General features: G+C 44.3%; 1 protein-coding gene across 3 annotated transcripts in view; it reads left to right on the top strand.

The window, feature by feature from the left end:
- The first annotated feature begins 3,884 nt into the window (after positions 1–3,884).
- Positions 3,885–22,232, top strand: part of LOC111773296 (uncharacterized) — a 123,744-nt gene continuing 105,396 nt past the window's right edge. For all 3 annotated transcript variants that reach the window (XR_011438300.1, XM_070266111.1, XM_070266112.1), the window contains exons 1-2: positions 3,885–4,007; positions 8,413–8,509. The gene's annotated coding sequence lies outside the window, so the exon portion shown is untranslated. The remainder of the gene's footprint in view (positions 4,008–8,412; positions 8,510–22,232) is intronic.

Genomic DNA, 22,232 nt, shown 5'->3' with positions numbered 1-22,232 from the left:
ATGCTGAAGACCTAAGACTCTGGATAAACATTTAAGAAGAGAATGTGTGTAAGCGGTCACTGGATCACCACTGAGGACCAGACGAAGAAAGGCCATGGGGAGGGAGAGCGGCGGGGAAGGGAAGAACCTGAGGGTTATCTGGCTTGCTTTCAAGGGCTGAAAAACGTGTAAAAATCCCCCACAGCAGAGAGCAAGGGGCTAGGCCAGATCTGCAGAAGCCGGCGCGCAGCGCGGAGGGCTGGGCTGGTGCGTAACTGCCTCGTACAAGTCCCTGCAGCGCATCCCAGGCCTGCGCCAGCTCGGAGCCGCCACGCTGCTGGCTGCTTGCTCCTTACCCTTCCAGGTCCGGGAGGCCTGCCAGCAGAGCATGCGAGCAGAAGCGAGGAGAACATTCCTCCTGCCCAACCACGTGGAAAGGTCTATTTTTCCACAGCCTGACACACCGAAAGCAAACTCAGACTGAGTGAGCACACACGAGAGGCTGAAAGGGCCAGATGGACCATCGAGTTGATCTGGTAATGAGTTTGTAAGCGTAGACATGCAAACATCCATGCTGGCCGCTCTTAGGAGCCCAGGCCTCTAGCGAGGTGGCTACAGGAGACCCTCCCTTCGCTGGGTGTGGCTGTTGGTAAACACCCAGGGGAGGGCCAAGCGGCGAGTGCCCAGGGTCGCAAGCCCCGCCTGCAGCGGAATTCAGAGGAACATCCAACTGTTGACGCAGCACAGAATTCTCGAAGAAATGTAGACTTTGGACCAACGGGCCAGGCTGCTGCAAACCGAGCGGATGCAGGGGGGCCAGGCCTGCGCAGCCCCGCCTGCCTTGTTCGCGGCGGGCGCCCTCCCGTGCCTGGCGCAGAGCTGTGACTTGGAGGTGCCCGGTGTCATTTTCTGAATGAAGGGCCCAGAAAGCAGGAAGGAGGGGAGACCGGAACTGGGGGAGGACCTGGTGAGGTGACGTCCAATCACTGAGTATTTCTTAGTTAAGGAGCACCTGCGGCGTCAGTCGCACGGGCTGCAGCAGAGTCATGGATGATCGTTCTCACCCCTTTCCCCTCCAGAGCTCCAGAGACACCCAAGGTCACAGGGTGGGTACTGAAAGAAGGTGCTGAGAGCAGGTTTGATAGGTCAGATTCTGGGGTAGCCAGAATTAGGGCTGCCAGATAAAATCCAAGATGCCCCGGGTTCGGGGGTGTGGCCCAGACTCTGGAGAATCACTGTGGACAGAGGACTGGCGGTTCCGGCCCGTCTTGGGATCTGTAAGTGGTTAACGCTGAAGGGAAACGCAAGGATCGTTGTTGGGGCCGGCTTTTCCACACGTGGGCGTTGCGGCTGAGACACTTAGGTGAGGTTGGGTGCTGGGTTATGGCCTCCTGTCCTCGCCGCTTCCCCTTCGCCCTGTTCTCAGTGAGGAGTCAGTGCTGAAGGACTGGGGCGACGTGAGCACAGCGAGTCTGGCGTTCCCTGTGGTCGGAAGCTGCATTTTAAACGTGCCTGCAGCATAAAATGATCACTTCGACCCTGCACGAGGCAGTGTGAGCCACAGGAGAAAACCAGGCGGCACGGGTAGCTGTAGTCGACTTTTGACAAAAGGATGTGGCTTTTGTTACAATACGAAGTGTTGGTGTTGCCTTGAACAACAGAGGGCAAAAGAAATTAGCTACTTGACAGAGACCAAGTTAACCAAATATGAAGAAATAAAGTAGGCCCTGACTTTTCCACGTCCCCAAATCATAACAAAGTGCCAACTACGCGGAGAGCCTGTGACGTTCCTAAGTTTTGTACAATCTCGTGGTTGACAGGGACCTAAAGGAACGGGCACGCGGTCTAACTTCGTGTCTGAACCCCGGGAGCCTTTGCTTGGGCCCTTCCATGGATGGGAAGTCCATCTTCTGCTTTCCAAAGCGGCTAATATTTTTCCCCAGGCTCCAGGAGAAGTTGTGCTGAATTCCATTCCCGTGCAGCTTCCGCGCTGCTGACAAGCCGGGTGCCCACACACCTGGGGAGAGCACAGCATCGGTTACCTGAGACCTTCCTCGTTTGCACCAAGTTTGAGCTGACAAATCCTACAAGTTCCTTTTTGTCGGGAGTAAAGCACTGATTTCCTGCCTGCGGGAGGCCAAACTGGCACATCTGTGTCATACTGCTTAGCAGCTCACCTGGAAAACCCACTCAGGTGAACTTTTCTTCCATCAATATTCCTTTTTGTATTTTAACACTGTAGTTAGGAATGTAGGAGTGACATGCAGTCACTTGCTGGAATAGAAAACCTATGGCCAGTAAGATGGCATTTGGTTGAAGATATAGAACAGAGTGAGGCTAAATGCTGTGTTATTTTTAATAATGTTGGTTTTACTTGTTTTAAGAAAAAAGCATATTTTATCTGACATGCTGCTGTTTTTGTATTCATTTCACCAACAAGATAACAAAGTTCTGGGGAACACCATTTCTCTGGACTGTTTGATCACTTAGCTTGGAAAGGGTGCGAACCCGCAGGATCTGAACTGCAGATGCAGATCAACCGGAAGCCGAATTCTATTTAACTCGCTCATCTGATTTGGCTCCAGAAGGGTCACTGTTCTGGGGCAGACAGAAAGGTCAGTGGGACCTTGGCCCTGAGAACCTTATCACTGGGAGCCGAGGGGGAGCATAAAACAGGGGCCAGAAATAACAGAAATGCAAAACACGGCTCATAAGTTCTCTGGGAGATGCAAAAACGTTGGAAGGTTATAGCAGTTTTGACTCTGACACTGGGAGTGGGGGCCTTGGGGACCAGCATGAGGCCATGATTTATCCAATAGCCATGATTCTCTGTTCTCCTCATTGATTGTGAGTTTTTTTTTTTTTAATTATTACCTTGCAGAAGATACTTTCCAGAAGCCAAAAAACAGCCATTCTCTTGGTTGGTCTGATGCGTTATTGTCACCATTAGCTTCCAAGCGACAGAAAGCAAGCTCACATTGATTCTTGTTATCAATTTACAAAGATGAGAGCAGTCAGAATGCACCTGGAACTTTAGAAGCTTCCGAGCAATTCTGACACAAAGACGGAATATGCTTCCTCAATCTTCTTCCCAAATGATGTTTGGAAGAAAATTATGAATTTTGAGCTTCATATCATACGAGAAGTCAGCCTTATCAACTTCTCATGTATTCATTTTGATGAAAGTAGGGTTTCTTTTTGAAATCAAAGTTTATTTGGGGTGTCTCATTGGCACCACACCAGTGTGAAGCCTGCATCCTCCGGTTAAGTTTCCTTTTTACAGTGAACTCTTGTAAAGCCAACACTCATGCCCTTTGTGCGCTGTCTGGTGGGTGAATGAAGTCATGTGGCCTGCTCTGTGTCCGTCCGTCTCTGGGAAGGCACGGGGAAGGCGGTGGACTGGGGCAGTGCCTGCAACTTACGGCAGAACACACTTTGTCCGGAAGGCGGACGCCAGGCGCTTTCAGACAATGGGACTTTTCTAATAGAAGTTGAAAAATGACAATATTGTGCTATCACATAGTGCTGAAATGTCTTTTTATTAGATTCACCGTGCTCTTTCAGAATGAAGAGAGCTTAACTGTGGAAAGTTTGTTATTGGGAAAGGGGTTATGTCTGGAAATTTTGGGGTAAACACTCCTCTACTTTGTGAAAAGACCTTAATAACTGTAGTTATTGGAATGTCGGTGGAGAGAAAGTGAAACAAAGACCTTTATATGTGTTTATTTACTTATTTAGCAGATTGTTTCTTGCATTTGATATATGTGTATATTGTGAAATGATCACCTCAATAAGTCTAGGTAACATCCATCACCTCACATAGTTACAAATGTTTTTCCTTGTGATGAGAACTTCTAAGATCTAGTCTCTTAGCAACTTTCAAATATACAATACACTGTTGTTAACTAGAGTCTCAAAAGACGTCTCTCTTTAGATGCAAAATGAAGTCTCCTGCAGACTTGTGTTGTTTGAGACAGTGTTTCCAAAAGAATGGCAGGCAGTTCAAAAATGCATTTAAAGAATCGCAGGTAAGGTACAGACTGCGTGCGTGCGTGCGTGCGTGTGTGTGTGTGTATGTGTGTGTGTGTGTGTGTCCTGAGTGGCGCAAACTGCACTCCGCCGCTGAGCAATCTGTGGTTCACAGCAGGAAATCCCAGCGAATGCTCATTCTTTGGGGAGAGTCAGCAGACACCGCAGCAATCCGCAGCAAGCGTCCACCTGCTCTGGGGATGTCTTTTTCAAGCGAGTTCAGCTTACCTCTTCTCCTCTTAGTTTTCCTTTGCTTAATTGCAGGTGATGATTCAAAAAAACCCTCCACCTGTTTTCGCCCGGCTTTCATCTTTCGCAGACAAAGCAGGCTGGGGCTTGGGCCTTGATCTGTGGCATGCTCAGGGCCTGGGTATTAAAGGGGCTGGATCACCCTCAGGCTTTTAAGGGTTTTTTTGGGTTAAATTGATGAGCATGTATAATAAATTGAAGCTTTGTTGTTTGGCAGATTTTTTTTTTTTGTATTTGTTATTCTTTTATCAGTTAAGAGACTGGGGGCGGGGGGCACATCGTCTTCCCTCCCACGTCTCAGATTTGCCTTGAGATTTGTAATTGACTGGGATGAGCTTTGATATTACAAATATTTTTGTATGTTTCTGTTTCTGAAGTAATAACCCTAAATCCTAGCATCCGAGTACCTAGATAGCTAGTGTTTCCGGTCAGAGCAGAGTCTGTGCTGGGCCCGTGGATGGCCGTCTTCTCTGCATCTCTCTGCAGAGCTTCAGAACTGAAGTGAGCGTCTGACCTCCCCGGCTGGTCCCCTCGGCACCCTCCTGGCACGTGGGACATGCGCCACACGTTCTCTTTGCTGGATATTGGGAGTTCATTTCTTCCAGTCTGTAGTTTCCTTCAGTTTGTTTGTTTCTTTGGGATTTCATTTTGTTCAAAGCAGAAGTGAATGAATTTAGTGAGTGTATCTATTAGGACCGCTTGCCTTTGAGAAGCACCACAGATCAGAAAGGCAAAACATACACATAGCTCAACTATTCAATCTAGGAACAGTCCACTTCAGCAGGCTTGTCTGGGGTTGTAAACATGCTGTGTAAACACACTAAACATCAGGTTGGGTAGATCCTGTGTTCCACGTAGAGAGGGGGTCATTTAAAGGATGCTGTTAGATTTATCTCTGATGCTTCTCTGACACCAGAATACAAAAGAACGTGTGTGTGTATAATGTGTATGTATGTGCGTAGTGTGTATTTATGTGTCGATACATTCATTTTGGGGTGGGAGGAGGGGACATTTATCAAGTACCTTCTTTTCTCCTTTGATTCCTGTAGGCGCCATGCGCGGGGGCGGAGTGAGGGAAAGTGAGAATGCACAGGAAGGCTGTGTTGACTTTGTTTTCAGTCTGCGCTGTTTTCCTTGGGCTGAGGTGATTGAACTCTGCCTGTACTTGCTAAAATGCTCGACTCCCTCCGCTTAATTCTTTGTAAATAAAACAGAGCTCCCTCTCCCCGAGCCGTGGCTTATTTCTAGTTTCATTCACTACCACGGTGCAGTCTAATCGTATCTCTTGGAAATAATATGAGAAAGTTATGCTGTTTTACTCCATCAGATTTAATAAGTTTGGATGCTTTCCAAGTACTAGGCATTAATCACACTTAAACCCAGGCCTTGATAGTTCATCCACCCGGAGTATTCATGTCAGAGACATAAAACAATCTGCTTTAATGCCCCAGTCCTCTTCAAATGGAGCACTCGCCTTGTGTTAATAAAACTTGCTTTGTATGGAGGGGCTGGGGTGAGGACTGGGGGCGGGGATTTTTATATCATGTAAAGCGTTTCATGGGCTGAATTCTCCTTTCTCATTTTAAAGCTTTGCAGAATTATATGGAAAAAAATGGAATAAGCTAAGCTCGGAATAAGAAGGCATTAGTCACACCTTGGCAGTGTCCAGAGTTTGGTTTACATCAAAGAAATGGAGAGAAACGTGGTCCTTACGATTGGACAGCTCTCCTTTATCTCAGGTTCCATTCTGGGATGACAATGAAACTGGGTGCTGATATTCACCTATTTTCCAGTAGGTGGGTACGGTGTTCATTGACCATACAGCTGGCTGTGATAGAAGGTGAGACTGTGGGAAATAGACAGAGAAAAACAAAAATAAAGGAGTACTTTCTTTATCACCAGCATGTGTTCGGTCTGCTCTTTAGACTGGTTTTGCTGGAGTCCTTTTAAAGGGATGCTTTACTGTCTCTGCTCCATCCCCGTTGCTAACGCTTGCTAAGACATTGTTATTTGTTTGTTTTGGCATGAAAGTCTTCATGTTGTACAGAGTTATTTTAATATTTAATCAGAGTGACAAAATGTCATTTGATATTTCACTGATGATTCTCCCATGTCATGAGGAGAAATTGGTTCCAGTGGACAAAGGGTGCCCTGAGACCACCAACTCTGCCAGGGTGGCATTTACTGATAGTGGGGCTGAGTCCTGAGTTGCTTTTGATTCTCAGTCTATAGAATGTGGTCACTGCAGGTTGCCTGTCAGGCTTTGTAGCAGAAATACCTGTCCCTAGATGGTGGGCTTGGCACTTTATCACTCCAGGAGACAGAGGAGAAGTTGCACCTGTGTAGTTCTGCAGTTGCACACGTACAGACTCTGTTACGAGATGGTTAAACTCAAGGAGTGGAGAGAAGGCTCGTGTGTGTTAGGCATCACGCAACACAAGGTGTGGTAACGAATTGTGGAGTGGTGTGGTGCCGACGCTGAATTCAGGGAAGTTCTGAGAAGGGACAGACCAGCCTCGGAGATGTCAGCAGGAAAGTAACTAAGGGAAAGAAGCCATGCCTCAGCCCTGGCTGATTTCAAAGGCCCTCTTCCTCCTACTCCATCCTATTTCCCTGGCCCTTCCACAGGTCTCATGCACCGTCCTCCACTGGATGATGCATGACTCGCCACTCGAGGATTTCTGGAACCATGCGTGTGTGTATTTTATGTCGTTTGGTGAAAATTACAGATGCAAGATACTTCATCTTCAATCTGAGAATGCGATAAACTTCCTGGGCTGAAACAAGCAAATGAGCAAGCAAACAAACATGCAAAAATTAAGAAATCTTGATACAACAGAGGACCATTTACAATTGCATAGCAACTGATTAACCTTAGACACATTAGATAGCTGGACGACTGCTTTTCTCTCTCTTTTTTATAATCCATGCCGAAAAGGAGTCTATCTTTTGAAAATATGGCTCAGATATGTATGGAGTTGATTTGTTTCAAATTGTGTGAACATTTAAAATGAACACTAGCCTTGGTATTAACATTCAAAGTTTAGAATATGTTTAATGGGGGTTGTCTTTATCCACAAGCTGTAAATATATACATCTATGTATGTTTGCATGTTACAAATTCAGTATTTATCTGGGACATATATGCTATCAGCAAGTTGTAGTAAAGTTTGATGGCACGATTTGCAATGCTGATTTTGGGAGAAGGGACTTATCTCTTAGGAAGCTCACAACTTTGTATGGTAGCTGCAATCTTTCCTGGAAAATATCTTAATCCGTATGATATGAATGCTGTGACTCGTTCTTTCAACATCAGTTGAAGAAATATTTGCCTAATGCCTGTTATGATCACAGCACGCTTCTAGATGTCAGGGATGGACTAGTGAGTAAACAGACCAAGTTCCAGCCCTCACGGAGCTTGCATTTTACTGGGGAGGGAATGACAGGGAAGAGTAATATCAAAAGGATCAATATAGGTTAGAAGTGACAAGTGCTATGAAGAAACGAATGTAGGGTAGCGAGATGGGGAGCAGTGGGAGGATGGTTGACACTTTCATATGGTCAGAGAAATCCCCATTGACAACAGGGCCTGCGGGCAGAGACCTGAATGCAGTGAGGGAGCAAACCTTGACAGTCTCCAAGGGAAAGAACATTCTAGGTGGCACAGTAAGTGCAAAGACCTTGAAGTAAGAGCGTGCTGGATGTGTTCAAGGAATGTCTGTCGTTCTCCTGCAGCATATATCATCTGTATAAATATATTTTTAATTTAACCAAAGTTTTAAGTATAAAGAAATTGCTTTCCCAAAGAGATTTATAACTATGTGAGGGCTGAAACTCTATCCTAAATGTATCTTGTACTTTTGCAATGTTTAGTCCAACGGTGAACTCATAACAAGTGCTCCGCAGATACATGCTAACTTTAATGGACTCAGTGACTAAAATGTTACTACGAACATCAACTGTAGTGTGAAGGATATGCAGTTGATATGGAACATTTTCCAAGGAAAAGAAAAAGTTCAGCTTTCTCAACCTTTCTTTTCAGTTGCCTTTCCATTAAGATTTTATGTAGTTTCATCAGGCTCAAATTAATAATTGAACACTGTCCCAGGAAATGGCCCAATACTGGATATTTGATAAAACTTTTTCTTCCCACAGACTGTCCGTGAGATAAAGGTGCTGTCCTCTGAGATTCCACAGTTAAGTGGAATTAAATGGGAAATTTTTGCCTCCTAATGGAGCACAGTGACACATGGTAAGTATTTTGGAAGTTAATTTTGGGTTCACTGTCAGCTTTATTAAGGGTACATTTTACTTTATGCTAGAGGTATGCTCTGAGAATGAAGGCAGATGGCGATTGAAATGAGTGAAAGCACTTCCTGTGTTTTTGGGAGGCTTTAGTCCAGAGGAAACCTGTGGTAAATCATTGATAAAGCAAAGAATCTTCATGCGGATATCCCAGGTGTAGTTTGTGTAGAAGCAGTCTGAGCACATGCGTATTTTTCTGTGTTACACAGTTATAATGGGGAGAAGAACCTTCCAGAAGGGCAGTAAATGCCAAGGGTCTGACGTGGGAAGGGTTCTTGGAGTGGTCAGTGAATGTCAAGAAGACCATTCTATTGTGTTGCTACAGCGTACACGTCTGTGTAAATCTCTGCTCATTGTAGTGAGCCGTTGAACGTGGGCGGACCAGAACTGAGTTGTAGAACTCAACACTCTTCTGATGTGTTGTGATATTTCCAGGATTGAAGGAAACCTGGAGGAGGCGGATAGGAGGAGGAGTGCAGGGAGAGGCAAGGAGAGCTTTCTGCCATCTTAGTTTGTGTTTCCCTAAGTGCAGCCCCTGAGAGAAGGATCTGGATGCAAGTGGCTTGTTTGACCCTAATAAACCTCCTGAGGGAGGAGACCCATAGGCCAGACAAGCCCCATAATTTGGAGTGCCCACTGCAAGATGAAAATGCAACCCTTTGTTGACAGTGATTAAAAATTTCAAGACAATCACTGCAGAGCATAAACCAAGCACGGGACCCATCTAAGTGAGGGGCTCTGTGTGACCATGAGGCACAGACGGCAAACCTGTCAAGAATCTGGCTCTACCCATAGGGGTGTGTTTATGAGTAGGTGTCTGCTGTCGGCGGCTGGGGCTTAGTCCCACTGGGGACCCCGTGTGGAGGACGCTGCAGGGTAGTCCCCTTGAGGAGGAGGTATTTATTACAGCTCCCCTCTAGCATCAGTTGAGGTTGTCTTGGGGGCGTGAACTCCCTTACATTTCTGGTTTACCCTTTGTGTTTAGGCTGCACACTCCAGGGGCAAAAGGATGTCTTCAGACAGACAGAGGCAGGGATGTGTCCTGTTTGTGGGCTGTCTGTGCTGATCTCGAGGGCAGACTGTGGCCAGGCACTGAAAGGACCTGCTGTGTACACCTGTTGGCCCGCCCCCTGAAGAGGCCACTTTCCTGTAGGATGTGCAGTGACACAAAAGCTCGCCGTCCCCTTCTTCTTTTAGACCAGCCTCAGGCCAAGTGCACAGGTACACAGCACAGTGCTGGGGGCAGAATGGATTCCGCTGGAGGTTGAGCCTGAGGAGGACTCTGCTTAGAGTCCAGACTGCCCGACAGAGGGCGTGCTGATGACCAGAATGCGCACATGAATCCGTAGGGGAGGGTCAGAGGGAAGACCCTTTGAGAGGAAACTCTGTATGAACAGAACAAGCTCAAAAATGGGGGAAGGAAATGGACGGTTGCCGTCATAGTCCCTTAGTGTAGTACTCATGAGAATATTCAAAATGCCCCCCCAATGTCATTTAACGTAAAACTACCATTTAATAACACTTTAATAGTACATGTGAAATGTTTTTTTAAAGAATTCTCTTTTTTGTTTTTTTAAAGACTGGCACCTGAGCTAACATGTCTTGCCAATCTTCTTTTTTTTTTTTGCTGCTTCTTCTCCCCAAAGCCCCCCAGTACATAGTTGTATATTCTAGTTGTGAGTGCCTCTGGTTGTGCTATGTGGGATGCTGACTCAGCGTGGCCTGACAACCAGTGCCGTGTCTGCGCCCAGGATCCGAGCTGGGGAAACTCTGGGTCGCTGAAGCAGAGCGCACGAACTTAACCATTGAGCCACGGGGCCAGCCCCTACGTGTGAAATTTGTAGCCCAATATTCTCATGCCTCCAAGTTCTTGGTCATGAGACTATCTGTTGCCTCAGTCTCTTGTGCTTCCTCAAAATGGGAACATTCTCTCCTGATTCTCCTTGGGGCCAAGGAAGTGCATAAGTTCACCGCCATTCCCTGTGCCTCTGCTCCCAGGAAGGCACTGTTCCCGAGGTTCGAGCATCAGCGGGTGGGAGCCATGTGACTTAGTTCTAGCAAATGGGAACGTGAGCGAAAGCACTGGCTCCTGGTTGAGGCAGTTGGTAGCTGGTGTGCCCATCACTTCTCTCTTCCCTTCCACATTTCTGGAATCCTTTTATGAAATTCTCTCTCAGGTGGGAAGCATGCTATTCAGGCCATTGGGTACTTCATTTCTAAAACACACCGTATCTCTTTATTAGTATCAAAAAGCCTCACATAAATGTGTCCGTTCAATACTCACGGATCGCCCGCCACGTGCTAGGCATTGCTCTGGGTGGTGGGATGAACAAGACAGCCCACCCCAGCTCTCATGGGACTCATGTTCTAGTCGGGGAGACAGATAACACGCAAATGAATGACAAATTGATAACCGAGGACAATGAGCAATGCTATGGAGAAAACAAAAGATGTGCTGGAGAGACAGAGTTAGGAGGATGGGAATCGGAGGGTTAGAGGAGACCGCAAGGAAGAGTCAGCATGTGAACTTAGATCTGAGTGGCAGGAAGGAGCGAGCCATGCAAAGGCCCGGGGCAGAGCGATTTAGGTGCAGGTGGAAATGGCATTTGCATAGCTGAAGGCTGGGACAAGGCCAATGTGTCTTGCAGTGTGGAGGGAAAGAAGGACTCAAGGATGATCTTGGTTTTAGGAATTTGAGCCACTCGGTGGGTGGGGGTGCCGACTCTGATGGGGAGTATCGAGGGAAGAACATTGGAAGGCAAAGGATTTGGCGCGTTCACCCAGGAAGCAGGTGAGGAGGGAGATGGACAGAGGGCAGCGCTCTGGACAGAATTTCCACTAGGAAATTAGTCTCGCAGGGTTGGTAAGTGTTTGCAGGACTGTCATTGATGATTATCCAAATATGTGATTGAAGTACAATTATGGAAAAATGGAAAGTCTGCTTTTGGGGAAAAAATGTTTTATGCTATCTTAGCCCCAAATGCTATACTAGAGGAACCTTCAAGATTTTCTAATTTCTAAAGATTTAGAAAAAGTCTCTATTTTCTTGGAGGCAACTGTGTGTTGTATGAGGAGTAAACTCTTTCAGGTGTGTGTTTGTGTGATTGATGGAAAAGTTACACATTGAAAGTTGCTGTTTTAAAGTATAGTCCATAACCATCATTGAGGAAGGCACGCTGCCTCACTTCAATGTAAATTTACAACTGTTTAGTGTACTTAATAAATTGGCGTATTTTTTTTGAAAGAATTCTGCATACAAAAATACATTATAGCCTGAAAAGGAGATACTCTTCTTGTTAATCTGGCCAGACTCAGATTTTCCCAGCCAGCTCCTTAAATTTGGTAAGAATGTTAAAACAGGACTAAGAAAAATCGGTCATAACCCACTCCTGACCTAAAGCAACGTGCTGGTCTCCCAGGCTGGACTTGCGATGAATTGTGCACCTGTTTGAGACTTGTCCTTCACCATTCACCTTCAGCCTCTGCCAGAGAAGGGAATCTGAGAGCCTGATGCTTCCTCGGGAAAGTGGTGAGACATGGAGCGGGGACAGCCTCTCCCCCACAACTCACACTCAGGAGCTGAGGCCAACTCGGAAAACTTGACATATGTCCCTTGCAACTGGCACCATCATGCCCAGGGTCCCAAACCGTGGAGGCCTCCTAGGCTTGTCTGTCCTTTAAAGCCTGTCTCGGGTCATTTCTTTCTCCCATTACTGTTCCTTTCTAATTCCTAGTTCTAATTGTAAAACACAGATTGCTTCAACTAATAGAAAAAAACTGTCAGGAATCTTTCAAGACATTTCATAGAATTTATGTATCCACCATCAACCTTTGACTTGATATACAGAAATTGTTAATTGGGCAATTTGGATGATCTTAATATTGATTTAAGCTTTTAAATGATTTTTCAGATGTTTTATCCCAATGCCAAATCTCAATCATGAGAATCAGGAGGGCAAAAATGATTTTCTAATTTATCAAATTCCCATATTAAATGGTGTAAACCAACATTGAGATCTAGCCTCTTGTATATTTAACTTGTACTGTAACATTTGTACATTTCTTTTAGACAGATTGAGTGCTTTTCCTATAGGCTGATGATCAAGACCCTGCATTCATGTCTCTGGAGTGGTATCAAGAAGCTCTTGATTTAACAAATTATGGCCAAGAATCTCATCTAAATTGTAATTTTGCCCAAACACAAATAATCATTTTTGGTGGTTTTCCTCTGGCACTTAGATGGATATATCAATTACTTCTATTAAAATGAGTAAATGTGCTTATTCAGTGGTTCATTTTCTATGTACTCGATTGGCACGTATAACACCAGAAGGACATTGAAGTTCTACCCTGGAAGAGGTGGAATTCGGTAATACCGAGACAAGTAAGCTAAATCACGGCTTGCTTGGTACCGACTTTGTGGCCTCAGGAAGCCACTTATGTCCTCCCAAACACTGGCTCTGCCTCAGGTTTCTCCTACTTCCCACCTCCCTCCACGTGGCCAGTAGACAAGTTTGGTTCCTTGGCCTTTTCCATGGAACAGTCTTTGCCATCTACGTGGTTGAAAATCTCTCAATTTCAATAGTCTTCTCTATGACTCTTACGGAAATCTTGGCTGAAATGATGATGTAAAGTCTGCTAATCATTTATAGCACTCCCCATCATTGTCTCCATTTTAAGGATAGATACGGCTATGTGGAGCACGTCAAGTGGACCCTTAGAGAAGTAGATGGGCATAGCTCTGCTTCAGCACTACGCCCAGAAGGCCAATAAAGAGGCAGCCACATGTAGCTTAACTTTGCATTTTAAATGAAACTTTCATTGATGGCATTGTTCAGATCACATTGCTCAATGTCCCTCTTATAGCTCAGGACCAAAAAAAACTCTGTCTTCACGAGAGCTAGTGTATTTACTTCAAATAAGGATGATGTAACTCCACTCTGGCTTGACTGCCAGGAAGTCTAAACTATCCGTCTATCTATCTATCCATCTATCTATCTATCCAATCATCCATCCAATCATCCATCCATCCATCCATCCATCCATTTATGTAGGTAGATAGATATATAGTGACCTCCCTCACCCCCACTGCCGGTCTTTACTTCTTGACTTTCCTCTTTTTCTCAGTGTTGGTTGATTTTGGTCTTATTATGTCTATACTGTCATAAACTCTCTGAAATCTCATTTGGATATAGCCTCTATGTGAAAGAGAACCCCTTAGTGCTAAGTGTTGAAGGTTGATAATGGTGAAATATGCTCTATGAATATATATTTGCATTTTAGTGTAGGTCTTTAATGTGTTAAATTCAAATGGATGACTTATGTTTGGAATTTTGAGCCCTGATAGTAAGTGCTGGGGAGGTCACCTCAGAGGAGGGGAGGATTTCTGCCCTTCTTTGTAGACAGCCCACTACAGGTAAGGCCAGCTGTGTATACTCATGGGTTGTGCATGAATTTAGTTAACTAGGTAAAACTGAGCCTTCCATATAAGTACTCAGCACCTGCTAAATCCACAGCCTTTGTGAACCTGTGCCTGTGTGAAGCTTTACTCTTGCTTCAGTCTCACTGGTCTGACTAGGAGAGGATTGATGGGCAAGTCGTTCATTTTCATTCAGAAAATATTCCTTGAGTCCCTACTGTGTGCTACACACCACAGTAGGTGGTAGGGATATAGCTGCAAACGAAACTTATTCAGCCCTTGCCCTCCTGAACCTACAGTCATGTAATTAAGGTAAAGTGTCACTACTGTTATTATGGAGGAGTGAAGAATGCTGTGTAAGTGTCTTTCTAATCTCAGGGATCGGGAGGGAGGCCCTGGAGGAAGCTGAGACCTGCGTGGTGAGCAGGAGCCTGGAGGGTGTTTGTGTAGAGCCTGCACTTGGTCCTTTGTGCAGCGAGGGGCAGCGAGAGGTGCGTTCAGGAAAGGGCACGCCGGGTCCTCTCTCTCTGCGGTCCTGGCTAGCAGGGCTGTTCTCTCCTGTGGATGCCCACCCTCTCCCCACCGGAGCCCACTCCTCCTGCGGGAGCCAACCCTGTCCCGTCTCCTCTGTGGAGCCTTCCCTGATCTCTGAGTCGTACAGCATCGCACCCGTGTTCCTATTCACCGTGCACTTCCGGGCTAATATTATCTGTCAGCGTTTTCTAGGAGAGAGGGATTTTCTTGAAATTTGGAGCAAAGACCTAAGAGTGAGGCCCTGAAATACTCCATACATACTTATTTTTAAAACTCTTATTATTTATTTATTTTTTAAAAACTCATTATTTAAAAAAAGTAGTATTTAAGTAGCACATGTTCTTGGTAGAAAATACAGATAAGCAATCAAGAGAAAATAAAATTCACCCACAACTCCTCTATCAAGAGATGACTGCTTTAACATTTAGCTGTAATCAGAGCCTACAGCACCTTCCAGGCTGTTGTGCTGTCACTGTAACATCACACGTGCACGTCTGTGTGGACACGCATGTTCCTGTAGATCCACACACAGCACAGACGGATAAACTACAAATGCTGTTTTGTACATTGTGCTTAATGATATACTAGTAGCATCTTTCTATGTTGATATGTATCTTTCTACAACAGTGTTTGCGGAGTTTTCTTTTGATTATAAACATGTCTGTGGAAAGTTTTCAGAAGTTCCAGCAGTTTTAAGAAGAAAATTAAAAGTGTTCATTATTTGACCACTCAGACATAATTTTTAATGTCCAAATAGCATTTATTTCACCTCGTGACTAGACCATAATTTAGCCAAACAGTAACCTATTGTTGGATATCAAAATTGTTTTCCTTTTTGTCTACTGAAATTAATGCTGAGATGGACAGCCTAGTGGCTAAATTTTTGCATACATCTTAAATTATTTCCTGAAAACAAATTCCTAGAAGTGAAATTGCAGTGTCAAAGAATATGCTTTTTTTAAAAATTTCAAATTTCCTCCATCAAATTTTCCATCCAAATGTTTTACCAATTTACACCTCTGCCAGTGTTTTATGAGCATTCCTATACTCTAGATCATTGGGTTTTTCTTTTTTAAAAAAATTTTATTTTTTCTCACTACAAAAACAATATATATTTATAAAAGAACTCATTTGGTCTCCCACCTGATATCTCGGAGGGTCCAAGGCACAGAGATGCTCACCTCTTGCACAGGGTGGATGGAAGCTGGTGGAGAAGGAATCTCATCCTTGGTGGAACACGGGTCCACAAGCGCCTGGCTCTGGAAGGACCGGTAAGCTTGCCAGCCTCGTGTGCTGCATTTTTAGGCATTCTTACTGAGTACCCTGGATGCTGAGTACCCTGGATACTGAGTACCCTGGATAGAAGGACATTTTTGTTTTATGAATCTTTTTGTTCCTTCAAGCACAGTAGAGACCTTGAGTTTAAAATATCAGTTCGAATTAATCAGACGACTAGAGAATCACTATATTTTAGTCCCTGTGTTGTGGCCCCGACGTCGTCTTGGCTTTCCTTTGGTCCTGTCCAAGAGGGCACAGACTGAAACGCAGCCACAACAGAGGGCTGCCGTGCCCCTGACGGCGGGCCTGTGCGTCAGCAGCTGCGTCTTCACTTGATCCGGGTGAGAAACAGTCAGTAACTTGTCTCAAGGTTACATAACTGAATATCAACGTTGAGAATTTAATCCAACACATAGCTGAGACACCCGCCTGCGTAACCCTGGTACCTCCTGGCTGGATGTGAGGCTGTGGCAGCCTGATTCAGTGATGCAGAGTACTAGCTTTAGGCGTGTTTCTCATGAACCTTACTGGAGTAGAAGGAAACATAAAGGACCCGTCACTCAACGAGACCCAGACATTTTGAGTAGATTGACAATAGAGCAACATTTGAATCATTTGCACAGTGGGAAGATTTGCCTGAAGAAAAGAAATGGAAATATAATTATATGCTTATTGACTGGAACTCAGCGTCCTGTAGGACTGAAACCTCTTCTGTCTCTGGTTACATACAGTTCTGGAAGCTAAGAAGAAAGCGATTTTGAATTGGATTAGCCGGCATCCCGTTTTTTATTTGTCATGTCTTTTCCTCCGTTTTGATTCCTGACTTTTGACTGTTTTCAATCTTGGCTGCACATTAGAACCATCTAGAGTTTTTCTTTAAATTTCAAAGCTGAGGTTGCACTCCAGTCCAATTAAATAAGACTTGCTGCAGTGGGACTTTGGCACAAGCATTTTAAAACCCCTCTGGTGACTCCAGTCTGCAGCCAGGACTGAGAATAACTGGTCTACACACATCGTTGTAATGTGAATTTTGGGGAAAGAATCTCTAACATTTTGTTATTATTAAACTCAAAATATGTAACCACAAAAAATATTACCCACTAGACTGGGGTGACAGTCCTTGGTAAATTAAAGGGTTAAAATTAGTGACGTTCTAAATATTTCTGCTGTCCTTGGAGAACTTTGATGCATCTCCTATAGCTGGGATTTCTCTGTTATCATCCATCTCTTGGTTTTCTCAACCACAGAATTATCTCCTAGTTAAGCATTTCCTGACAGGCATTTAAAGCCCCTGTATTTGGCTTCTCTCCCTCTTTTATCTATGTGTTTACGTGGAACAAAGTCACAACATCCTGCTTTATTGGCTAGAAGTGTCTTACTCTAAGGCGTGATTTACAATAGCCTGAAAACTTCGGTCTGGATCTAAGATTCCACAAAATGGATCAGTGTCTTAGGTGTCTGTCTGTGCACCCGATTTTTGAGGTGGCTTCTCCACACTCTGCACTGTGGGATGCAGGAAAGGTGAGGGTCCTGGGATTGCAGGGGCACTGCCGCTCGGGGTGGGGGCACACAGGAATCGTCTCCGTAGTCTCTCTACTTGATAACTGAGGACACGGAGGTCTAGAGAGGCCGAGAAACTCATCCAAGTTCATAAATCAACCAATTTCGGGACCTGAGAGTGGATATAATAAAGTATTGATGGCAGAAAGTTTTGAAATTGAACTGAAATGAGGTTTCTGGATTACCCGTGGACTTCAATTACCTGATCTATCTCCCTCTCGCTGTGGGACAGGTATTCTGTGATTTTATATAATGAAGGTTCTTTTTGAAACAGACTTGACCCAGAGAAAAATGGCAAAATTGAGTAGCACAATAATGAGTTTTATATTTCTTATAGATCAAAATCTAATTCTAGGTTTTGTTATCACTACACCAACGTGCTGTTTCTAGCTCATTATTATTGCTTCTTTGCTCTAGTTTTAAACCTTAGTTTGGAGAAGAAACTTGATAAATTGGAAATTTTAGGCTTGAAAGAAGAAATCTGAATAAGGGAGAACAGTGATTTACAAGCAGTGACTTAAGTCATCGGAGGGGAAAGAATCGGTAATGGAGAAGTACATTCAGAGGTAATTATTCATACTATAAAAGTAACTCTTGACTTTACTGAAGGGTGACCCATCCATGCTTCACAGACTGGACACCTTGCACACTGGGGGCACTCTGAGAAGCCACAGGAGGCCACTATCTGACATTTACTGAGTGCTTCTTGTTTCCAGGCTCTGTCCCATCCCAGCCGCCTCCCTCGCCTCCTACCTTCCGGCCTCCTGGGAGCTCCCTCAGTCTCCCTGATGTGTTTGAACCCAGGGCCTTTGCACTCACTGCCTCCTTTCCATGGGAGAGTCTTCATCTCATTATACGCGTGGTCTTTCACTCATTTCCTTTGGGTTTCTCCTCTTCTTTACAGAGTGCTTATCTCACCACGCTACCTCAGTTTACATGGTGCTCACCTCTCTCACCCCCTCCTGTGTTCACATCTCTGAGAATGACATCACCCAACCAACTTCATGAACCTGAAACCCAGGACTCATCCTCGACACTTCCCATACCTAATGCATCACCACGTCCTCTTCATTGCACCCTTAAAGATCCCTCAAGTCTGTCCGTCTCTGGCTATTACTTTAGTCTAAGCTCTTAGCATCTCCTGCTTAAGCTATGCCGATTGTCTCCCAGCTCCTTTACCCTCTTCTGCCTTTATGGATCTTTGAATAATAAGGAGATTTAGTTGTTATTGCGTATAGCTACTGTCTATTTATTTTCATAGCTGTGTAACATTCCTTTGTATGGATATGTCACAACTTATCCATTCACCAATTGGGACGGTTGAATTATCTCTAGTTTTTGCTATTGTAAACTGTTCTGCTATTAACATTTTTGTATATTTTTCCTCAGACACATGCACGAGTGTTTCTTTGGGATATACACCTAGGGGAGGAATTGTTGGGTCCTAGGGCATCCAAACGCCCAACTTAACAAAATAATAGCAAATTGCTTGCCAAAGAGGTTGTGTCAGTTTCATTCTGTGGCCCAGTGGTCTACATGCTCGCCGAGCTCTGGTATTGTCAGAAATCTTAATTTTTATTAGTATAGCAAGGGTGGAAGGGTATCTCATTGTGTTCTTAGTTTACATTCAGTTAACTACTGGTGAGGTGGAACATCTTTTCAAATGTTTATTGGATTTTCTCTATATATCTTCTGCAGTTAATAATGGCTTTGTTTCTTCCTTTCCAATTCTTGTGACTTTAATGTATTTAATTTCCTTACCATTCTGGCTCTCATCTCCAGTACCATGCTGAAGAAAAGCAGCAAGGGTGGCTACCCCAGTCTTCACCTGGTTTTGAGGGAATGCTGCTTCCAGGGGTTCCTGTGAAGAGTGATATTCACGGTTGGGATTTTACACACAATCTGTACCAGATTAAGGAAGTTTCCTCCTATTCCTGGTTTGAATGATGTTTGATTACATCAAATGTGTTTTCTCTAACTGCTGAGAGAACCACAGGATATTTTTCTTTAATCTGATGAAATTGTACATGAAGTTTATGGGTTTTTCAATATTAAAACACTTGCATTTCTGGAGTAAATCAAACTTGGCCACGACATACTATATTTTCTTACTCGCTGTTGGATCTGGCTTACTGATATTTTATTTAGGACTTGGGAATATATGTTCATGAATGGGGCTGTTCTTGTCTAAATCCGCATCGAGTTTTTACCGGCCTCGTGGACTAAGATGCGGCTAGTCCTTCTCTTTTGTTTCCTGGAGTATTAAGGTTGCATGAGAATGGAAGGATCTGTTTCCTGAAAATTTGTTAGAACTCATTATAAAAATCATCTTGTTTTGTGTTTTCTTTCCGGGAAAATCCTTAACTACTGATTTTGTTTCTTTAATAGTAAAAAGATTCTTCAAGAATTCTATTTATTTTTGAGTTTCTATAAATTATAAAGACTTTGTCCAAGTTTTCACATTTTTGGCATCAAGTTATTTTAATAATTATATCTGACATTATGTCCCTTTATTCGTGACTAATATTACTTAGTTGTGTCTTTTTCTTTTATCTTTATCAGTTTCTCCTGAAGTTTGCCTACTACTCTTTCCAAAGAACCAATTTTAGCTTAGTCAACAGTCCTCAGATTCCTGGAGGCTGGAGAGGGAGCACGCGAGTTTGGGAGCGGAGTCCCAGGAGCGTTAGAAATCTTATGGGGCCCACGTGGGTTTTCACCCAGGGGCAGAGAGAGGGAGTCTGTGTCGAGCAGGTTTAAAGGGGCAGCAGGAGCCAGAATTACAAATGCTTCTGGTCACGCGCCATGCATCCTGTCTGTTCACTGGGCAGTGCACTGGAATGTCTGCACGGAATCACTGGATAACCAGGACGTGAGGTTCCCTCGGAAGGGGGCAAGTGCTACGGGGCGGTGACCTTCCGGATCGTCTCAACTTCACGGCGTGATTTAGACTGGAACGCGAGCAGGTCGCTTAGAATTTATGGTGGTCGGTATATAGGAGGTGTGTAAGGATGTTGTTAAGGGGTTTGGGGAAGCAGATAGCAAATCTTTGGGGCTGACACTGGAGTTGACAATCAGTCTTTCTCATACCATATCCTTGAAGGCCAAGGCGAGGCTTAAATGGGTCTTACGAGCGCTTATCTTTTCCATTAGTTCCATTGTTCGCTAAGTATTGTCTCTGCCCGCCCATTTCATTGCTCCGAGTGCTTTTACTGTGGCGTCTATTGTGGAAATCTCCGATGAGCATTGACAACGTCTATCAGTCCAAATGGTTGGGGAGCCTTGACTTACGCACGTACACTGAAAAAATTTGTAACCTATTAGCTACGTTGAACCCAATTTCATTGAAAAAATATCCTATCATTATTTCAGTCTCTAAGTCACAAAACTTTGGGACTGCCAAATAGATCACAGTAAGAGGTTTTGAATGACAGGGTCTTGGAGAGGAGAGCAGCCCAGGAGGTTCTTTGCCCTCTGAGAACGTCTCTAGGTAGTTGTGCAGATTCTATTCATCCTTTAATGTCTTTTCCCCTAAAGCTTGTTATCCTATAGCTTGTTATATGGTTATTTAGAAGAAGAATTTGCTGGAAAGCGAATTAGGTGTCTGCAACTAGATGGCTCTTCACCTTTCTTGGAAACTTATGTGTCCTGGAACAGGTATTTCGGCTGTTATTTGGGGTTTGGGATTTCCCTTTTGAGCAATTCTTTATGCCTGGCAACTTTCAGAATAGCCTCCCCTAGACACACTAACACACACGGACACGCATACACTCATTATTGTGACACTGAAAGTGCTCAGTATTTGGCTGTGTACTTCAGTGACGTCATAAGTGTTGCAGGCAAGCAGTTTCTCTTTCTCTCTCTTTCTCTCTCTTCTTTCTCTTCCTTCCTTTCTTTGTGTTTTTCTCCTTCTTTCCTCCCTCTATCTCCATCTCTCTCTTTCTTTTTCTTTTTTTAAGTAGACCCGTCATTATGCCTATACTTGCCCAAGACGGTCTCGTTTACAATATTGTCAGTAATGGCTGCACATTATTACTTAATCTTGGGGAATGTTGCTAAATCTTTTGCTTCAAGGGAAATGTTAACTGATGTTCTAATGCTAATAATACAGGCCTGCCTCTGTTAAAAATAATTATAGATCAATAAATTATGGGGTGAATTATAAAATAATTGACTGTAGTGTTCCTTTAAGTATTGATATAATAGTTGACTTAATTTCTAAGACTTTGGTCTTTTCCTTTTTTCATAACTATTGAGCACATCAGCAGTAACAGTCAGGATGGCAAGTACTGTGTTCTATTTGGGTGGGTGTTTGTTGGGTGGTGTTTAAGTATACCCTGTTTGCCAGGCTCTGTGCTGCTGCCATCCTGCTCTGCAAGGGGCAACCGGAGGGTGTTGCTTCCGTTTAGACTTTGTGAACACGTTGATGGTCGCCTGTAGACTATGCAAATACAGGCAGCAAGAATGGAACAAACTGAGCCCATGTGGTCAATGAGTTAAATTCACAGGACAATGGGGAAATGTGAACGACATCTGAAGAGTCAGAGACCAGCCCTGAGCACGTAGGTTGACACATTCAGCCAATACTTTGTGCAAAGTCTGTTTTTATAAGATGCAACACCTCTAGTTTAAAGAAATCCAATTATTTTCCATAGGAAAGTGAAGAGCAAACCTTCCTCCTCTGGAGTGTGGCAAACAAGGGCCTCTGGTGTGGGAAGTGAGAGGCAGTGGACACGGATGGATGTAGGACTAACGCCCTGGTGCTGAACAAGACAGCAGACCAGTAACCCTGAAGCACCCCCATTCTCCAAAGAGTAATAGCATGCAGCCAGTCTACTTGGTTATCTTCACCCAGTTAACTTCTCTCGCCCAAGGAGGAGCC

Source organism: Equus caballus, chromosome 4, assembly GCF_041296265.1.
Source record: "Equus caballus isolate H_3958 breed thoroughbred chromosome 4, TB-T2T, whole genome shotgun sequence".
Classification (NCBI taxonomy): Eukaryota; Metazoa; Chordata; class Mammalia; order Perissodactyla; family Equidae; genus Equus; species Equus caballus.
This window is presented reverse-complemented; position numbering and strand designations above follow the sequence as displayed.